Source organism: Girardinichthys multiradiatus, chromosome 13 (assembly GCF_021462225.1).
Source record: "Girardinichthys multiradiatus isolate DD_20200921_A chromosome 13, DD_fGirMul_XY1, whole genome shotgun sequence".
NCBI classification, from domain to species: Eukaryota; Metazoa; Chordata; class Actinopteri; order Cyprinodontiformes; family Goodeidae; genus Girardinichthys; species Girardinichthys multiradiatus.
Genome location: NC_061806.1, coordinates 5,805,789 through 5,824,928, shown reverse-complemented (window position 1 = coordinate 5,824,928; position 19,140 = coordinate 5,805,789). Strand labels below are relative to the sequence as shown.

General features: G+C 44.1%; 1 protein-coding gene across 1 annotated transcript in view; it reads right to left on the bottom strand.

Annotated features, from left to right (window-relative positions):
* The window catches only part of sema4ab (sema domain, immunoglobulin domain (Ig), transmembrane domain (TM) and short cytoplasmic domain, (semaphorin) 4Ab), a 59,604-nt gene that overhangs the window by 38,926 nt on the left and 1,538 nt on the right, over positions 1-19,140 (bottom strand). The gene's annotated exons all lie outside the window — the stretch shown is intronic.

Sequence of the window (19,140 nt, the reverse complement as noted above, 5' to 3'; positions counted from 1 at the left end):
GAATCCTGATCAACACCAGGAAGATAGAACTAAACAAGGTGAGGCAGCATTTAGTTCCCGTGCTCCTCAGCTCTGAAACAAACTATCTGAAAACCCGAAATGTGCAGAAACTGCTGGTTCCTTCAAATCAGGACTGGACATATTTCAGTTTTCAGGAGCTTTACCATAAAGGTCAAAGACTACTTTATCAGTTCATGTCTGAGCTTTTTATTTGTTTTCTTTTTTACCTCAACGTTTTTTCATGTCAATCTAAAATGTTTATAATTGTTCTGTATTTCCTGTTTGTGATGAATCTAATCTCAGTTCTTAATTTTTCTGTAAAGCATGCTTACCCTAAGCATGAATAAATAAACTTGCCTTGCCTCGTTCATTCAAACTGCTCTGAACCAACGTTCCAGCATCACTTCTTTGTTTAAAGCAGTTTGGGATCTATAACTAAATATGACTTAGTCCTGGACTGTCTGACTCCAAAAAGCAGAAATCCTGATATCAAACATCCAATTATATACATATTTTCCACATCCTCGACTGACATTATCGACAAACACACAATCCTCCACTTCTGCCAGGAACCATTGTGTATCCAGAGAAAAATGTCCCGTCCGGACAAGTTGGGCTCTCCTTCACCCTGTCTTCTCGTCGAGAAAATTTGATCAATTGCATTAAGAGACCAGCTGACCAAATCCATAATTCAGAATTTGGAAGATATGCAAAAAGAGGCTCCAAAAAAAGAAGACAAGACACAGAGCTGAAGCAGGGCAGATATGGAAGGGAGACAGAGAAAAAGCGTCCTCCTCCACCGAGAGCAGGAAGCAATTTATATATACAAATATAGAAACCTCTAAATAGAGCAGTGTGACAAATAATTAGATATTTATTTAGTCAATTATTTTAGGGAATGATTGATTCATTTTAAATATTTCAGTAGTCTAAATGTTTGAAAATTCTGTAGAATCTGAGAAAAGCACAATTTAATGTCTCATTTCAGTAGGCAAGAAAAGAAACCTTTACTTTTCCTTTGAATCAAAAAATTATATCCATCAAAAGATCTGTTCTATACTGAGAAAGGGGAGATGTACTGCAGGTGGATTGAGCTTTTCACGTAGTTATACACAATAATGAATGTACTGATACAGTATTTACTGATACACAGATCAGAATGCAACATAGGGATAAATATCTTTCAAAGCGACACTCACCATGCGGTGTGAGGAGGGGAGGGGGTGGGGAGGGCAAACATATCAAATTAGAAAATAAATGATCACTGACATTAGGCCTCTGAGGTCCAAAAATCAAACAGCTATATACACCTAGCATGTTCATTCAGGACTGTCTATTTTAGTTACTGACAACAAAAAGCAACTGCCTCTACATAAACGCAGCCAAGTGAAAGTTCAAATAGATATATTGTAGTTACTACTGTAGTTGAAACATTACACATGAAAAGCAGCGTAAATCATTTCTAAACAGATTTCATTGTTGCTCTGCTGTTTGAATACATAAAAGAACAGTGGCTGTTAGGAGATAGCAAAGCTTCCAACTTCCCTATTTCTTTATTTTGTTCCTTGTTGCTCTCAGCGTTTATTAATGCTCCAAATTGTTGTCTAATAATAAACACCATCTACCTAAGTCTGCTCTTCATGTTTTGTCCTTTCTCTGTGTTCCATCAGGTTCAGCATGCCACACCTGTCTTGCTGCAATGTTTATACCTTGCTGAACATTGCAAGTTAGTTCTTTGCTCACTTTGACAGTCCCCTACCATATGAAACGTGGTGACATTTGTTTTCCTGACCGTGTTTTGATCACTCATTAGAAAAGACCATGTAACATTAAGACCGACTTCATACACTGATAATTTTGTTTGCTTGCCTCAACTGTTCACCTTTTTTGAGAACCTTAAAGAAAATAACTAATTCTTACCTCCACTTCTCAGACCTTGCAATAAAGTAAATTTTAGAATATGTCCTGTGTTGTGCTAATGTTCTATTCCTAAGAGGGACCATTTTTCAACATGTATGGACACAGTCCTGTACTGATGAAGTTAATCTTCAGCACCTTAGCATGACCGTTTTTAGCTGAGCTAAGCTCCTGCTGCAGCAGTTCATCTAGGGACTGTGATGGAATGGCCTTATTGTTATGATTCTGGCACGTCTGTTCTACCCTGTCTCCCTGGCTGCAATCAGCAGATTAGATGCCCCTGGTGGCTACTGCGGTGTAGTGCAATCTGTGGAATGCCAAGCACCTGTGTCTTCCCTGATATATACTGACTATGACAAGCAGACGGTGCCAGATTTTTGAAAGCCATTGTGTGAGTAGATATCCAGCGTTCCTTCCTGTCTGATCATAGTTCTTGACCTTGCCTTGCCTTTTGGATTTATGCCTCTGCCTGCTCCCTGTCGGACTATTTGGATTTTGGTTGTCGACCTTGACTCCTGCATCTGGTTTATGCCTCTGCCTGCCCCTTGCCTGACGCCTCTTGTTCCGATCGTTGACCCTGTTTCTGTCCTTGGATTATTGAGCCAGCCTAGCCTTTGGATTATTCAGCCTGGAGTCACTTCTTACCTGTGCTGTGGAGATCACCGCCTGCCGCCCACTGAGGTTTCCCCTATGGGTTTCAAGTTCCACTCAAGACAAAAGCAGGTTAGTGACTTTTCTGATCCCTGCAAAATCTGGAGACTACAAGTCACTAATCCCTCTTTCTGCCTCAGTGATTCCTGGAAGCTGTGAGGAGTGTTACCTGTGTGACATTTTCCTGTGGCTGAATAAACCTTTTAAACTTTCAGTACTGTGTCTGTCTGAATCTTGGGTCCGCCATTTTCTGATTCATAGCAGAAAAATCTGGCCAAAAATGGACCCATCGCCAGCACAACAGTGGCGTACCCACGTTGATGAGACCCTTTCCTGGTTCGGTTCTGGCATGGAAGAAATAATTTCCACATTACGTTCTGGCAATCTTGTCTTCGAGCCGCCACCGTCACAAAGAAACCACGCCCAAGTAACACGGACAACAGCAGAGGTAAGGGAGCCACGCCTCTCTCCACATGATGTTCAGGGGAGACTCAGACCAATGTCGAGCTTTTCTAACTCAGTGTGAAATTCATTTTGACCTTCAGCCGTCATCCTTTCCCACTGAACGTTCCAAGGTGGCGTTTGTTATATCTCTGCTGGCAGGAAAGGCAAAACAGTGGGGAACTGCTGAATGGCATAACAGGTCTGCATCTTATGAAACTTTTTCCAAGGAACTCATTCGAGTTTTTGACCAAGTCGTGAGGCCGCTAGAGGATTATTGTCCCTCAAACAGGGTGATCAACCTGTCTTGACCTATATAATTGACTTTCATTTGTTGGCTGCAGAGAGCCGTTGGAATGAGGCAGCACAAATGGATGCATTCATGAAAGGATTAAACGAAGACATCAAGGATGAGCTAGCGACCCGTAACTATCCTTCTTCCCTGAAACGACTCGAGGATTTGGCTGCTCACATTGATATTCGGCTGGCAGAGAGAAGGAAGAAGAAGCGCCATGAGAAGGGTCGCTCATCATTAACTCAGGTTTCTGCACACCGGTATGAGAGAAAGAGTCGGTCACCTCTCACTGAGGAAAATGATAATTGTGAGCCCATGCAATTGGGCAGAACCAAGATTACCCCTCAGGAGAAAGATCGCCGGAGAAGATTCAAGCTCTGTTTTTATTGTGGAGAGAAGGGACATTTAGCACTCAGGTGTCCATTAAAAGGACAGGCTCAGCAGAGGAAGGGAGGTCTCTACTGAGCCGAAGTCAACTAACTGCCTCCTCCTTCTTGTTTCCTGCTCGTTTTCAAACCTCTTCCATGTCTCTCCAGGGGGCCGTGTTTATTGATTCAGGAGCAGACACTGAATTCATGGACGAAACATTCGCAAATAAGAACGGCATAAAACTTATTCCGTCAGCTGACACACGAAACGTCCTAGCATTGGATGGTCACATGATGAACAATTCACACATCAGGACGGAGGAGATTACCTTAACAGTTGGAGGTAATCATCAAGAAAAAGTAACTTTCATGATCATTAATTCACCTGAACGTCCTGTAGTCCTAGGTGCCTCCTGGTTGCAGAAACACAACCCTCACATCGACTGGAAGAAAAAAGAAGTTTTGGGTTGGTCTGAGTCATGTTCCGCTGACTGTCTTTTGTCTGCTGCTACGGAGGTCAGTGTGGAGAATGAGGTTGAGGAGACCTATCCGGATTTATCCAAGAATACCATGATTTAAAGGAGGTTTTTAATAAAATCAAGGCCACAGCTCTGCCACCCCATAGACCTTATGATTGTGCTATTGATTTGCTTCCTGGCACATCACCCCCTAAAGGCAGAACCTATTCATTGTCTGGTCCAGAGCACAGGGCCATGAAGAGTTATGTTGATGAGGCATTAAAGGCAGGGCACATTCAACCCTCTTCCTCTCCTGCAGGTGCTGGTTTCTTTTTTGTTGGGAAGAAGGATGGTTCATTGAGACCATGCATTAATTATAGAGGCCTTAATCAGATAACAGTTAAAAATAGATATCCCTTACCACTCATGAACACAGCTTTTGATCAGATCCAGGGAGCCAAGATATTTTCTAAGCTGGATCTAAGGAATGCATATCATCTGGTCCGAATCAGAGAAGGAGATGAGTGGAAAACGGCTTTCAACACGCCTACGGGCCATTATGAATACAAGGTCACGCCACAATTTTTTCTGTATGTGAAGGTAATTCTATACAATTTATTAGTGTGCCCCAGTTCACTGATGTCATAAGTCACCATGCTTTTGCTTGTTTTTAGATAATGTGTGCATTCCACAAATTCATCCATCCCCTTAATCATGGGGTGGTTGGGTGATGCCTTTTTTCAGCTGTCACTGGGGAGGAGGCGGGGTACACCCTGAACAGGTTGCTAGTCTACCACAAGGCAACACAGGACATACAACCATAAATAATTTAGAGAGGCACAATAACCCAACATTCATATTTTGTACTGCAGGAGGAAGCCCGAGTACCTGGAAAGAAACCTTACATTCAGAGGGACCACATTTAAACTCCAGGCCAGAGAGCTGGGATTGTAACCAAAGACCCTCTTGCTGCATAGCAATGCTGTGCAGCACATCCATACATTCAGATTATAATACTTGTCTTTAACAGGGAGGCAGCTGGGAAGTAATTTGAATGATTCCATTGTCTTTAGTTACTGAAATAATTAATACTTATCCAACAAGTAATCCCACTATTTTAATGACTAACGAAGTATAAAAAAGACAAACAGGCAAACATTAAAGCTAACTAGTTAAAGGGAATAATTCTGAATGGAATGAATGTACCGATTTTCTTTAGTTGATTAAATATTTAACTTAATCAAACCAAGCATCCAGAGATTGGGCCGCCGAGGTCTCCACCTCCACCTCCAATCCTCCAAGCCCCTCCTCCGGGAGGATCTCAGAGTAGAGCCGCTGCTCCTCCACATCGAGGGGAGCCAGTTCAGGTGGCATCTATACCGGATGCCTCCAGGACGCCTTCCTCGGGAGGTGTTCCAGGCACGTCCCACCAGGAGGAAGCTCAGGGGACGGCCCAGGACACACTGGAGGGACTATGTCTCTCGGCTGGCCTAGAAACACCTTGGGCTCCCCCCAGAGGAGCTTGAGGAGGTATCTGGGGAGAGGGACGTCTGGGTGTCTCTACTGGGTCTGCTGCCCCTGCGACCCGGTTCCGGATAAAGCAGAAGACGACAAGTATGAGTACTTTATTAAACTCTCTCTGTCTCTCTGAAAGTAAACCACACATAATTTGGACTTTTTAAATATCCATCTTAACTTTGAAAGAAGGTTTTTAAAGAACAACAGAAAAAGGCGTTTGGGGGTTGGGCACCTTCTGATGCCAGAATACAGCCTTAGATAAATTGATAGCACGCATTTTCTTAGTTTTGGGTCTTGTTGTGTCATCTCCCAATGAATTGAACTGGATCCTTTGACCTGTGGTTCTGAATGTCTCGTTCCTCTACTGAGTGGACAGAGAATCAATGCACAGCGTACGTTCAACCTGGCCTCAAAATTGTGTCTCTAGGGAGTTTTAGGCTGTTTTTATCTTGGCACAGGTGTGAGATGTTGCCCTCTTTAGAATTTAGAACCTAACTTTATGCAATTTGAAAACTAAGTTGCCAAAAGATTAAAGAATGTTTTTCTAAATTGAAACAGTGCAATCAAATTTGATCATGTTGATCTTGACTTGGTAAGTCAGATTGAGCACAACTTCTTGATTCTATGTGGCCCTGAGTCAGGCTATTATTTTGTCTCTCCTCCCACCGTCACGGTTTGCACACTGACTTAGAACCAAGAGCATCCAGAAGTCAGAGGGGTGTATGTCTCATGTGTTCCTATCTATCTATCTATCTATCTATCTATCTATCTATCTATCTATCTATCTATCTATCTATCTATCTATCTATCTATCTATCTATCTATCTATCTATCTATCTATCTATCTATCTATCTATCTATCTATCTATCTATCTATCTATCTATCTATCTATCTATCTATCTATCTATCTATCTATCTATCTATCTATCTATCTATCTATCTATCTATCTATCTATCTATCTATCTATCTATCTATCTATCTATCTATCTATCTATCTATCTATCTATCTATCTATCTATCTATCTATCTATCACCCAAGTGCAAGACCACTTCATCATTTTATAGGTTTGAGATGCTTGTGTCAAATACATTTGTAGACATGTATTGGTTCTAATTGGTCTCTTAGATGGTCCAGAACATTCATGATGCTCAGATATGACAACCGTTAAAAATAAACATCGACTAATAAGGTTTAGAGGCTTCATTATGACCATCTGCAATAGCATTTACACAGCAATGACCTGTTTGAAGAGTTTCAGTCAGGCTTCAGAGCTCATAGCACTGAAACAGCTCTGCTGAAAGTCACTAATGATATTCTCCTAGCCTCAGATAATGGACTTGTGTCTGTACTTGTCCTGTTAGATCACAGTGCTGCATTTGATACAGTCGTTCACAATATTCTCTTAGAAAGGCTGGAACATGCTGTATGGACCATCTGTTCAGGGGAACAGCTGGTTCGTTCGTTCGTCGTCTTCCGCTTATCCAGGACCGGGTCGCGGGGGCAGCAGACTCAGCAGAGACGCCCAGACGTCCCTCTCTCCAGACACCTCCTCCAGTTCCTCCAGGGGGAGCCCAAGGCGTTCCCAGGCCAGCCGAGAGACATAGTCCCTCCAGCGTGTCCTGGGCCGTCCCCTGGGCCTCCTCCCGGTGGGACGTGCCTGGAACACCTCCCGAGGAAGGCGTCCAGGAGGCATCCGGTATAGATGCCCGAGCCACCTCAACTGGCTCCTCTCGATGTGGAGGAGCAGCGGCTCTACTCCGAGCCCCTCCCGGATGGCCGAGCTCCTCACCCTATCTCTAAGGGAGTGCCCGGCCACCCTACGGAGGAAGCTCATTTCAGCCGCTTGTATCCGTGATCTTGTTCTTTCGGTCATGACCCAAAGTTCATGGCCATAGGTGAGGGTAGGAACGTAGACCGACCAGTAAATTGAGAGCTTTGCTTTTCGGCTCAGCTCTCTCTTCACCACAATGGACCGGCACAGCGCCCCCATTACTGTGGCAGCTGCACCGATCCGTCTGTCGATCTCCCGCTCCATTCTTCCCTCACTCGTGAACAAGACCCCGAGATACTTAAACTCCTCCACTTGAGGCAGGAACTCCCCTCCAACCTGAAGAGGACAAGCCACCCTTTTCCGGTCGAGTACCATGGCCTCGGACTTGGAGGAGCTGATCCTCATCCCAGCCGCTTCACACTCGGCTGCGAACCGCCACAGCGCATGCTGTAGGTCTTGGCTAGAGGGGGCCAGCAGGACCACGTCATCCGCAAAAAGAAGAGACGAAATCCACTGGTCCCCAAACCAGACCCCCTCCGGCCCTTGGCTGCGTCTAGAAATCCTGTCCATAAAAGTTATGAACAGGACCGGCGACAAAGGGCAGCCCTGCCGGAGTCCAACATGCACTGGGAACAGGTCCGACTTAGTGCCGGCAATGCGGACCAAACTCCTGCTCCGCTCGTACAGGGACCGGATGGCCCCTAATAAAGGGCCCCCGATTCCATACTCCTGGAGCACCCCCCCACAGGGCATCACGAGGGACACAGTCGAATGCCTTCTCCAGGTCCACAAAACACATGTGAACCGGTTGGGCAAACTCCCATGAACCCTCGAGCACCCTGTAGAGGGTATAGAGCTGGTCCAGTGTTCCACGGCTGGGACGAAAACCACACTGTTCCTCCTGAAGCCGAGGTTCGACTATCGGTCGGACTCTCCTCTCCAATACCCTGGCGTAGGCATTACCAGGGAGGCTGAGGAGTGTGATCCCCCTGTAGTTGGAACACACCCTCCGGTACCCCTTCTTATGAAGGGGGACCACCACCCCAGTCTGCCAGTCCAGAGGCACTGTCCCCGACCGCCACGCAATGTTGAAGAGGCGTGTCAACCATGACAGCCCTACAACATCCAGAGACTTGAGGTACTCAGGGCGGATCTCATCCACCCCCGAAGCCTTGCCACCGCGGAGCTTTTTAACCACCTCGGTGACTTCAGCCTGGGTGATGAAAGAGTCCAACCCCGAGATCCTCGAAGTACTCCTTCCACCGCCCGATAATGTCCTCAGTCGAGGTCAGCAGTCTCCCGCCCCCACTATAAACAGTGTTGGCAGAGCACTGCTTCCCCCTCCTGAGGCGTCGGACGGTTTGCCAGAATCGCTTCGAGGCCAACCGGTAGTCCTTCTCCATGGCCTCACCGAACTCTTCCCAGGCCCGTGTTTTTGCCTCTGCCACAGCCCGGGCCGCAGCACGCTTGGCCTCACGGTACCCGTCAGCCGCCTCAGGAGTCCCACAAGCCAACCACAGCCGATAGGACTCCTTCTTCAGCTTAACAGCATCCCTTACTGCCGGTGTCCACCACCGGGTTCTGGGATTGCCGCCACGACAGGCACCGCAGACCTTACGGCCGCAGCTATGGGCAGCAGCATCGACAATAGATGCAGAGAACATGGTCCACTCTGAGTCTATGTCTCCAACATCCCCCGGGATCTGGTCGAAGCTCTCCCGGAGGTGGGAGTTGAATACATCCCTGGCCGAGGGCTCCGCCAGGCGTTCCCAGCAGACCCTCACTATGCGCTTGGGCCTGCCGAGTCTGTCCGGCTTTCTCCTCCTCCAGCGGATCCAACTCACCACCAGGTGATGATCAGTGGACAGCTCAGCCCCTCTCTTCACCCGAGTGTCCAAAACATGCGGCCGAAGGTCTGATGATACGACAACAAAGTCGATCATCGACCTCCTGCCTAGGGTGTCCTGGTGCCAAGTGCACTGATGGACACCATTATGTTTGAACATGGTGTTCGTTATGGACAATCCGTGACTAGCGCAGAAGTCCAATAACAAAACACCACTCGGATTCAGATCGGGGAGGCCATTCCTCCCGATCACGCCTCTCCAGGTGTCACTGTCGTTCCCCACGTGGGCGTTGAAGTCCCCCAGCAGAATAAAGGAGTCCCCGGGAGGGGCACTATCCAGCACCCCCGACAGGGACGCCAAGAAGGCAGGGTACTCTGCACTACCACTCGGCCCGTAGGCTGAAATGATAGTCAGAGACCTCTCCCCAACCCGAAGGCGCAGGGATACAACCCTCTCATCCACTGGGGTAAACCCCAACACGAGACGGCTGAGCTGGGGGGCAACAAGCAAACCCACACCAGCCCGCCGCCTCTCCCCGTGGGCCACTCCAGAGTAGAAGAGAGTCCAACCCCTCTCAAGGAGATGGGTTCCAGAGCCCACTCTGTGCGTGGAGGCGAGCCCGACTATTTCTAGTCGATATCTCTCGACCTCCCGCACAAGCTCAGACTCCTTCCCCCCCAGCGAGGTGACATTCCACGTCCCTAGAGCCAGCCTAAGCATCCGGGGATCGGGCCGCTGAGGTCTCCACCTTCGTCCGCCACCCAATCCTCTTTGCACCGGTCCCTCACGGTTCCCCCTGCAGGTGGTGGGCCCACTGGAGGATGGCCTCGCGTCTCTCGTTCGGGCTTGGCCCGGCCGGGTCCCGCGAGGAGCAACCCGGCCACCAGGCGCTCTCCGACGAGTCCCGACCCCAGGCCTGGCCCCAGGGTGGGACCCCGGCTCCGCCGTACCGGGCGACGTCACGTGCCTCGATATTGTGTTCTTCATGAGGGGTTCTTGAACCATTCTTTGTCTGACCCATCACCTAGAACCTGTTTGCCATGGGAGACCCTACCAGGGGCATTTAGGCCCCAGACAACATAGCCTCTAGGATCATTTGAGCACTCAAACCCCTCCACCACGTTAAGGTGACGGTTCAAGGAGGGGGGGAACAGCTGGTTTAAATCTTATTTGTCTGACATATTCCAGTTTGTTCGTATAAATGATAAATCATCTTTAAAGTCCAGGGTTAATTGTGGAGTACCACAGGGTGTCAGTGCTTGGGGCAGTTCTCTTCATATATATATACTTCCAACAGGTAATATTATCAGGCAGCATAGGATACATTTTCACTGTTATGCCGATGATACTCAGCTTTACTTATCTATAAATCCTGATGAGCCCAACCAGTTAGATAGAATACAAGCCTGGCTTGAAGACATAAAAACTTGGATGACTTTAAATTTTCTGCTTCTAAATTCAGACAAGACAGAGGTTGTTGTCTTTGGACCAGAGTCTTTGAAAAACAAACTGCTTAGTCAATCAATTAATGTGGACGACATTAAATTGACCTTTGGTAATAAAGTAAAAAACCTTGGAGTTATTTTTGACCCGGACATGTCATTTAAATCCCATATTAAACAGGTTTCTCGGATTTCCTTTTTTCACCTCTGGAACATTGTCAAAAAACATTGGCGAAAATCTAGTCCATGCCTTTGTTACTCCGAGGCTGGACTATTGTAATTCTTTACTATCAGGATGTCCACAAAATGCTGTTAAAAGCCTTCAGCTGATTCAAAATGCTGCAGCAAGAGTTCTGATGAAAATTAAAACAAACATATTTGTCCTATTTTAGCTTTCCTTTATTGGCTCCCTGTTAAATCCAGAATAGAATTTAAAATTCTCCTCCTCACATATAAAGCCCTTAATGATCTAGCTCCATCATACATCAGAGATCTGATTGTTCCATATGTTCCTAACAGAGCACTTCGTTCTCAGACTGCAGGTTTACTGGTGGTTCCTAGAGTCTCTAGAAGTATAATGGGAGGCCGATCCTTTAGATATCAGGCTCCTCTCCTGTGGAACCAGCTCCCAGTTTTAGTCTGTGAGATAGACACCCTGTGTACTTTTAAGGCTAGGCTTAAAACTTTCCTTTTTGATAAAACTTATAGTTAGAGTGGCTTAAAAAAATCCAACTAAACTACCAATCAGAATTAAAGAATAACGAAGACTAAAGGGCTATGTACAATATAAACAAGTTGATTAAAGATGATTGAAAACCATGACCAAAAGAGTGATGCAACATTACCATGCAATGTTTATGTTTGAGAACCAAGGATTATCTTGAAGAATCTGGAAATGAAGTTAAGTTAGTCTTGGAACCAACTTAGGCAATAATCAGCATACCTTTAGACAACCATTCACAATGCAAGATCAGATAAAATATTATTTTAATAAAATAATGTTTTAAGAATGATCTGCTGAATTAAACCAATGTTCTGGATGACTAATTCTCAACGGGGTCTAATTAGCTGCCTTTATTTATTAACATAATATTTAAAGAAATATTATTAAGGGAATATTTTGGAAAAGAGCCAAATCTTTCTGGAGAAATGGGGCTTAATGGTATTTACTTAGTTATCAAATTTAGTAAAATGATGTTAGGGACACATTATTTACTGGATTGAAAACTAACCTTATTATTTGGCAGCAAGTACGTGTCCTTACCTGTTAGCAGTTGAAGATAACAAAGGAGGCTGATAGCTTAGCACCAGAATCAAACACGCACCTTTAAAAATACCATCAATAAAAGGGTTAAAATGCATAAGCGTGGACGGCTCGTTATGGCCGATCTTCTGTGTTTAAAATCACCCTTTAAATAAAGTTTGTCTTAACTCTAAAAACCCACAAACACAGAACACAACCTGAACACGTGTGCTGCAGATATTCTGCTAGCACCAAGATAGCTGAGTTCAACACAAACAAAACCAAACTTCATAAAATGAATAACGTTTAGATCATTTCAATCTAAATCACTTCTATATTATTCTGCCCAAACACTTAACCTCATGAACTGTGGTGAGGAACGTTGTCCAAGGCGGCGAAGTTTGAAGAAACGTCCACAGTCTTGAAACGGTTTGCTACAGCTAACCTCCTTAGCTGTGGGGAGTGGCGGCTGTTCTGTCGTCCAGCCAAACTGCACGTTACAGCAACCACGGTGATGCGGCTCCAGTTGTCCTTCTCTCAGGCAGGGAAAACCGCTTCACTCGGCTTGTAGAGACAGCATCTCTACTGGGGACTTCTCTGGGACAGTTTGCTTCTGCGGGCCTCAGAGAGAAAGTAAGCAATGCTTATACATTAATTTACCGCTTTTTATGAATGAATACCGGATTCTTTCAACAGTAATTCATCAGTACTTAACTTAGTGCATATGATCGATGATCGTATGACACCCTTGGATCCACTTTGAAGAGTTTATGTCGTTTTGCCAGCAAAGAGACATTAGCCCATTAGTCCTCCCTATTCTATAATTCTGCTTGGTAGTTTAGTTGGATTGTGTTAGCATAGTAAAGAGTTTGTTGATTGAAATATGTTTCACTTTGAGTTGACTTATTTTTGTTAATAAATTCTTGTATTTTAAGAAATTGTGTGAATTCATTTCATGTGTGTGCAGAGTTGTGCTGTTCAATAATGTCAGAGCTCGTCTCACGCCTTTCTATTTTGTCCTAATACCATCGCCTTACTGGGCTGGGATTCACAGGACAACCCTTAACAGACCGAAATATTATTTGATGAAATATTAAAATATTAATATTAAATAATATTTACAGATTCATAATCCCAACAATGTTTTTGTCCCACTTTCAGAATTTTATTTCTCCAAAACCATGAGAGGTGACAACACAATCTCTTCAGATTATAGTAAAGGGTCATCTATACTATAACCACAATTAAAAGCAACAAAAGCGTATACTGGCTGTCGGTTCACTTGACCGCAGTTGTAACTGCATAAGTTACCTTACGCAACAAAGTCAAAGCTCATTGTAGACTCATAGTTCCAATCAGTGTGACTGATTATCAAAAAAAAAAAGCATTTCACTTATCAAACGGGCAAGATTTGTCTGCTGTTAGTAAGCAAAGCTTCTCTTCCCGTTGTTTCATTCAACAGGCACTGTTACTTCTGTTGCAGGTTGCGTGACTTCCGTTGTGCTTTTGTATTTGTGTCGCGGCTTTTGTATTTGTGTTGCGGCTTTTGTATTTGTGTTGTGGCTCTTGTATTTGTGTTGCGGCTCTTGTATTTGTGTTGCGGTTTTTGTATTTGACCTGACACTTCTGGGCCACCGTAAAATGATGTATGATGATTTTCTATTTTCTACAAGTATTGAATGAAATGAGTAATCTTTGATTATCAAGTTAAAACACATATAATTGAAATATGATTGAGAACTGATAATTAAAATAAAAAACATTAAGATTTAGAAATTCTCAATCAGCTATATATGAAAGAGATATAATGTTAATCAGTTGTGATGTATAAATAAAAAGAATGAATTGATGATTTTATAGCTGTATCTGAAGTAAAAGCAGAAAGTTGAGAGTGAAGTGTGTAATACTGTGTAAAGTTTAAGGTTGAGCAGATTAGGGAGAGAACTGTAGGATGCCTAGGAGTGACAAGAGCCGGCTGGAGGTTGACAGCGAGCCCTTTTAAAGGCCAACAAATAACACGAAGAAGGGAGGAAGACTTTTCAGGTTTAGGGAAGTTCGGACCCGTTGCATGGAGAGCTGGATTGAGCAATCCATCTCAGAAATAGGGAAGAAAGAGGGAGGGGTTAGCTCATTGGACAACAAAAGGTGGCGCCCAAACAAGGACCCTGACAGAGATAAAGGGGCCCCAGAAGAAGGATGCTCAGCAGAGAGACGTGTCTGCCTGAGCACCCCAGACCAACAGCCTGAAAGGGAGTAAGGTTATCTATGACTGATAAGGCCGTCAGCCACAACCCTTGCAGTAACTGCGTAGCGTGCAGGTGAGGATAGGGCTTTATTGAGGGTAGACTGACCAGACCAAGACAGTAAAGCTAGTAGTCAAATTGTCTGAACCCATCCCGACTCGAAGGTACCTCGAGTGGCTTTGGAGACGGACAAGTCGAGACGACAAAGACATAGCGATGGACGAAGAGATTAAAACGCATGAACTAACGGAGCAGGGAGCTGAAGGACCGCTCCTGTCAACAGAACAACCGACATCAACACAATTAGAGCTACACGGCTTCCCTACTGAGGTGCTGATAGGTGGGGACAGATATTCAGCATGGACTTCATCAGTAAAGAAAATGTTCCTCTGTTTGTTGAAGAAATGGATAAAATAGTAAAAGAATTGAGCGTTCTAGGAATCATCAGAGAAGAGCTAAATCCCATCACTAACAGTCCCATTCAAGCGGCTCAAGCGGTAAAGGAACCAGAGTCACCAGGAGGAGGTTGGAGGCCAGTAATCAACTTCAAGGCCCTCAATCAAAGAACCATAGCAAACCGAGCCAGCCTAATCAATCTCCAAGCAGCATTGAACACACTAAGAGTCAAGAAATATAAATCCTGCATTGACCTAGCAAATGGATTTTTCTCCCTCAGACTCGCAAAGCAATCACAAGACAAGACAGCATTTACACATAAAGGCAAGAGTTATGTGTGGCAAAGGTTACCTCAGGGGTACAAGTACTCCCCTAATGTGTTCCAGTCAGCTGTAATTGAAGGTTTGGGTGACTTGCCCAACACTCCAAGGAAAGGGGTGCTCGGTATACGGGACTGTACTACTTCACCACCAGTTTAGATGCCTTGGGGAGCCATGAAGCCATACCCAAACAGAAGGTGGGTGAGTTCATCATGACCTCTGAAGCCTGGCATCGCAACAGGGTGTTACAGATTCTAGGAACTGTGGCTTATTGGACAGATACACCCACTGACCGTAGCTCCACCCAGATAGTACAACTGGCAGTGCAAATGGTTGTAGTCCCATTTAGAGGTGTATACTCCGTTGGAGCAACAATAACAGTCATTCCAGAGCAACAGAAAGTAGACCCTGGGAAAGGAAAAGTTGCAGCAGCATACAGGAATAAACGCTCATATTCCTGGCCTTGGCCATCTTTGCCGCAGAACTGGAAATGGACAAGAAAGGACAAAAACTGACATACCAACAGGAAAAAGGGACAAAAGTTGTCAAGCGTCAAAGGAAAAGAAAAGCACGAAAGGAAGAATGTTATTCCCCATTGGGTTCCCACACCGACGACAGAGTTAAAATTGGGCCTAACACCTGGAATGGCCTGACGCAAGGAATCCCATATTTGAAGTTGCCATCAGGATTTGTTCTACTAGACACACCCAGAGCAGATTTCACCCCTTTCTATCCAACCTCAGAAAGTTACTTTGTCATAAAAAAGTAGATCTGCAAAAGTCTGACCACACTGGAAGATGCCCAGCCTTGCCATGGAATGTAAGTGGCTTTTTCCTCTCTTATCACACAATGTCCTGGCAAGGCCACAAAGGGCGTGACTCGCTGGATACTCGAGCTGCAATCTCACCAGGAGGGCCCAAAAACCTGCTATGGAATTTCAATACAGTCCACCTTGATGTAAGAGGAGCGGTTCTGGGAATCAGATGGGGACCACATTATCAGGAACCATTGCAAGGCATGGATTATGAAGTATCAATGGCCTGAGCTGTAATTTGGGCCACATCACCCTCTATGTCAAAAGAAGTCAGGGTAAGAGAGTGCCAATCTGACAACACCCAATTACCCATTTCGGCGACCAGGCCGTCGGGTCGAACTCAGGATTCACGGCCACCCACTGTACACGTCAATCTGTACCCTGTCAGAAGTAGGGTTGGCTTACCAAAACTATAGACAAAGGCGCCATAGACGGATATACCCTTGCAGGACCACAGATACAACCTGACTACTGTATAGTCTACCAGTGGAAGTGGGTGTGGAAAGAGTTGGAACCTGGATTGCCCTACCCATCGCCCATTTATCAAACTCTGCTCAAAGGGCGAGGGAACAGAGCTGAAGAAACTGACCAACTGGAACTAGCAGGCTATTCCCAAGGATAGCCATGCCTAGAACTCGTTCAGATGTAGTTCCTCTCAGCTATTTAGCTGATCCTGATATCTGGCACAATGAGCCTCCCGATAACCCTGACAACACTAGTCCCTCTACTCGACTCAAGCTATGGAAACGGATAAAGATTATGGATAAAGCGTCTTGTTTAAGGACTTTGCTTAGGCTTTTTGCTTTGCTTATTGGCATTATTCTTTTGTCAATTATACTATACTAAGCTGGAGTGGGACCATGGAACTTAACTCATGTTAAAGTTGCACATGGATCTTCATAGATAGAAAAACGTTTTATAGAATTTGAATAAATAACTGAATCTGACTGCACTGTTCAATGGTTAGGATTAATTGGAATGTATGTACCTGGCTCTGTAAAGTGCCTTGCGATGACATGTGTTGTGAATTGGCGCTATATAAATAAAACTGAATTGAATTGAATCTCTCCTACTAAACAATGGAAAAAAGAACATAAAATAATACAAATATTGGAAAAATCTTGTTAATCTATGAAACAATAATAACCCACTGTTATACTGCAAAGCATTCTGTGTTGATTATGACTTCATATGTCAGCTCATGGTGCATCTTTTGTGGTCAGAGATCTATTAAACACATAAAAAATATGATCTGAAAAATATTTAATTTTCTTTATAGTTTTTCTGTAAAGAATCTTCCTAAAGGAGACAAGCCTTTGCAATAATACTAGAAAAAGCTGTTGTAAACACACCACAGACTTTTCTCTCCTCCCCCCAACCTCCCTGTTCTTCTTCATCTCAGTGTGATGTCTAAAGTCAGGGTCCAAAGTCACAGCTGTGGGTTGAATGAGCCAGTAAACTGAGGGGTTGAGGCGAGTTATTGACAGTAACTGCCACAAAAAGGAAATAAATGAAACACGACAAACTTACAATAGGCAGTTGTGTGCTAGATAAGTACAGACTTTTGTTAGGTAAAAAGGAGCTATCCTGCCCAAGGTTTCTTCAGACAGGGTTTACTTTAGAAACAGTGTTTCAAAAGAAACAAAGCTATATGTCCATGTTTTTCTTAAAATGATTTGTAAAAGGAAATACTCCCCCCCCCCTTATTTTAGTGGGGAGTTTGTGGTTCCTTTTGTGTTTTGGTTCAGCTAGTTATGTAAGTTTTCCTTTGTTTATATTTAAACTCTGCTCACCACAGTGCTTTTCCTGATGTCCTATCTGCATTTGGGTCCACTTCAACTTAATGTGACACTAATGTCAATGGTAACAGCTGCATCCCTAAACTCAATGGCCCTAATCTAGAAGTGGAAAGCTCATAATTTCACTCCAAACTCACTATGAATTCTAGGAAGCTATTCTTTTTACGAGCTGGTTAACAGCACAGCTGAGTTGATGCTGGAGCGTATGTACATTCTCCGTCAGTTAGAAATGACTTTTTACAGTTATCTTTAACTCCTGATTCATGTTTTTATCAAGTCCAGTCACAGATCGTTACCAAGCATTAACATACTATGTACAACTAGTTCCACACATTGGAAAGTCATGTTATTTAATATTTAACTGTGGTAATTTTCATTAGGAAGTGGACTGGTTGCTTCACATTGGCAGCTAATCTAAATTTTAAACATACAAGTTTGACCTTTAATTACTACAGTTATAATAATAAAATCAGTGTGTAAACCTCTAACAGACAAGTATTTCATATAACAGTTGTTTCTAGTTTTGAGAAGATAGGATGCATCTTTAGAGATTTCTTTGAAATAATTTACAAATATTTATTTTTATTCACAACTGTGTTTGCTTTATGAAATATACTTCATATGAAGTATAGTTCACAACACCTGTCATCTCAAGTACCAATAATGGATTCACATCCATTACTGTCTGTTGTTCACTTCAAATAAGTTAAATGGACTGAATGGACTGAATTTATATAGCGCCTTTCCAGTCATACAGACCACTCAAAGCGCTTTACACTAGAGCCACATTCACTCAATCGCACTCACTAATGCTCACACATTCATACACCGATACGCAGATCGGTAGGCAACTTGAGGTTAAGTGCCTTGCCCAGGGGCACATCGACATACAGCAGGAGGAAGCTGGAATCAAACCTACAACCTTCCGATTGCAAGATGACTACTCTTCCTACTGAGCCACAGTCACCTTAAAGTGGAAATAAACCCCAAATTAACTTTTTTTGCAGATAAACTGTATAAACTGGGCCTTAAGGGTGAGATCTTTATGTTACTGTGCAAATATTTACATTTTCATGCAAACTTGTTTAATTCTACAATATTTGTCCTAAAACCGTCTTAGTGCTGCCCTCTTTGGGTAACGGTGGTTACTTCAGTTGGATTTTCCTATTGGTTCAAACGGTAAAGCTTGGTGCATGTCTATGTGACAGCCCTGCATTCAGGTATACAACCCTTTCACTCATACTCATGCCCCATGTAGCGAGTCAAGAGTTGGAACTGCAAGCATTGTTCAAAGCATTTTATGCTTTATACATTTGATCATATGCTTTATTTGAGATAGTAAAAATCTACATGGAAGTACTTCTGAACTTTCTGAATGTGTTACTGCTTTGAACATCAGCCCATGTTAGCAATGATGCTGCTAACATCACTTTACCTCTTAGAAACTGCACCCATTCTGTCCTCCACTGCAATCGCTGAGTCAGTGCCTTGAGCCAGTGGTTCGACCTGATTAGGCTCAGGCCCGCTCGGCTCCACAAAGCCTCCCTCAACCTCTGGTGACGATGGGGATGAAAAATCCTCCACCTCAAGAGAGTGATTTGTGGTCAAACTGCC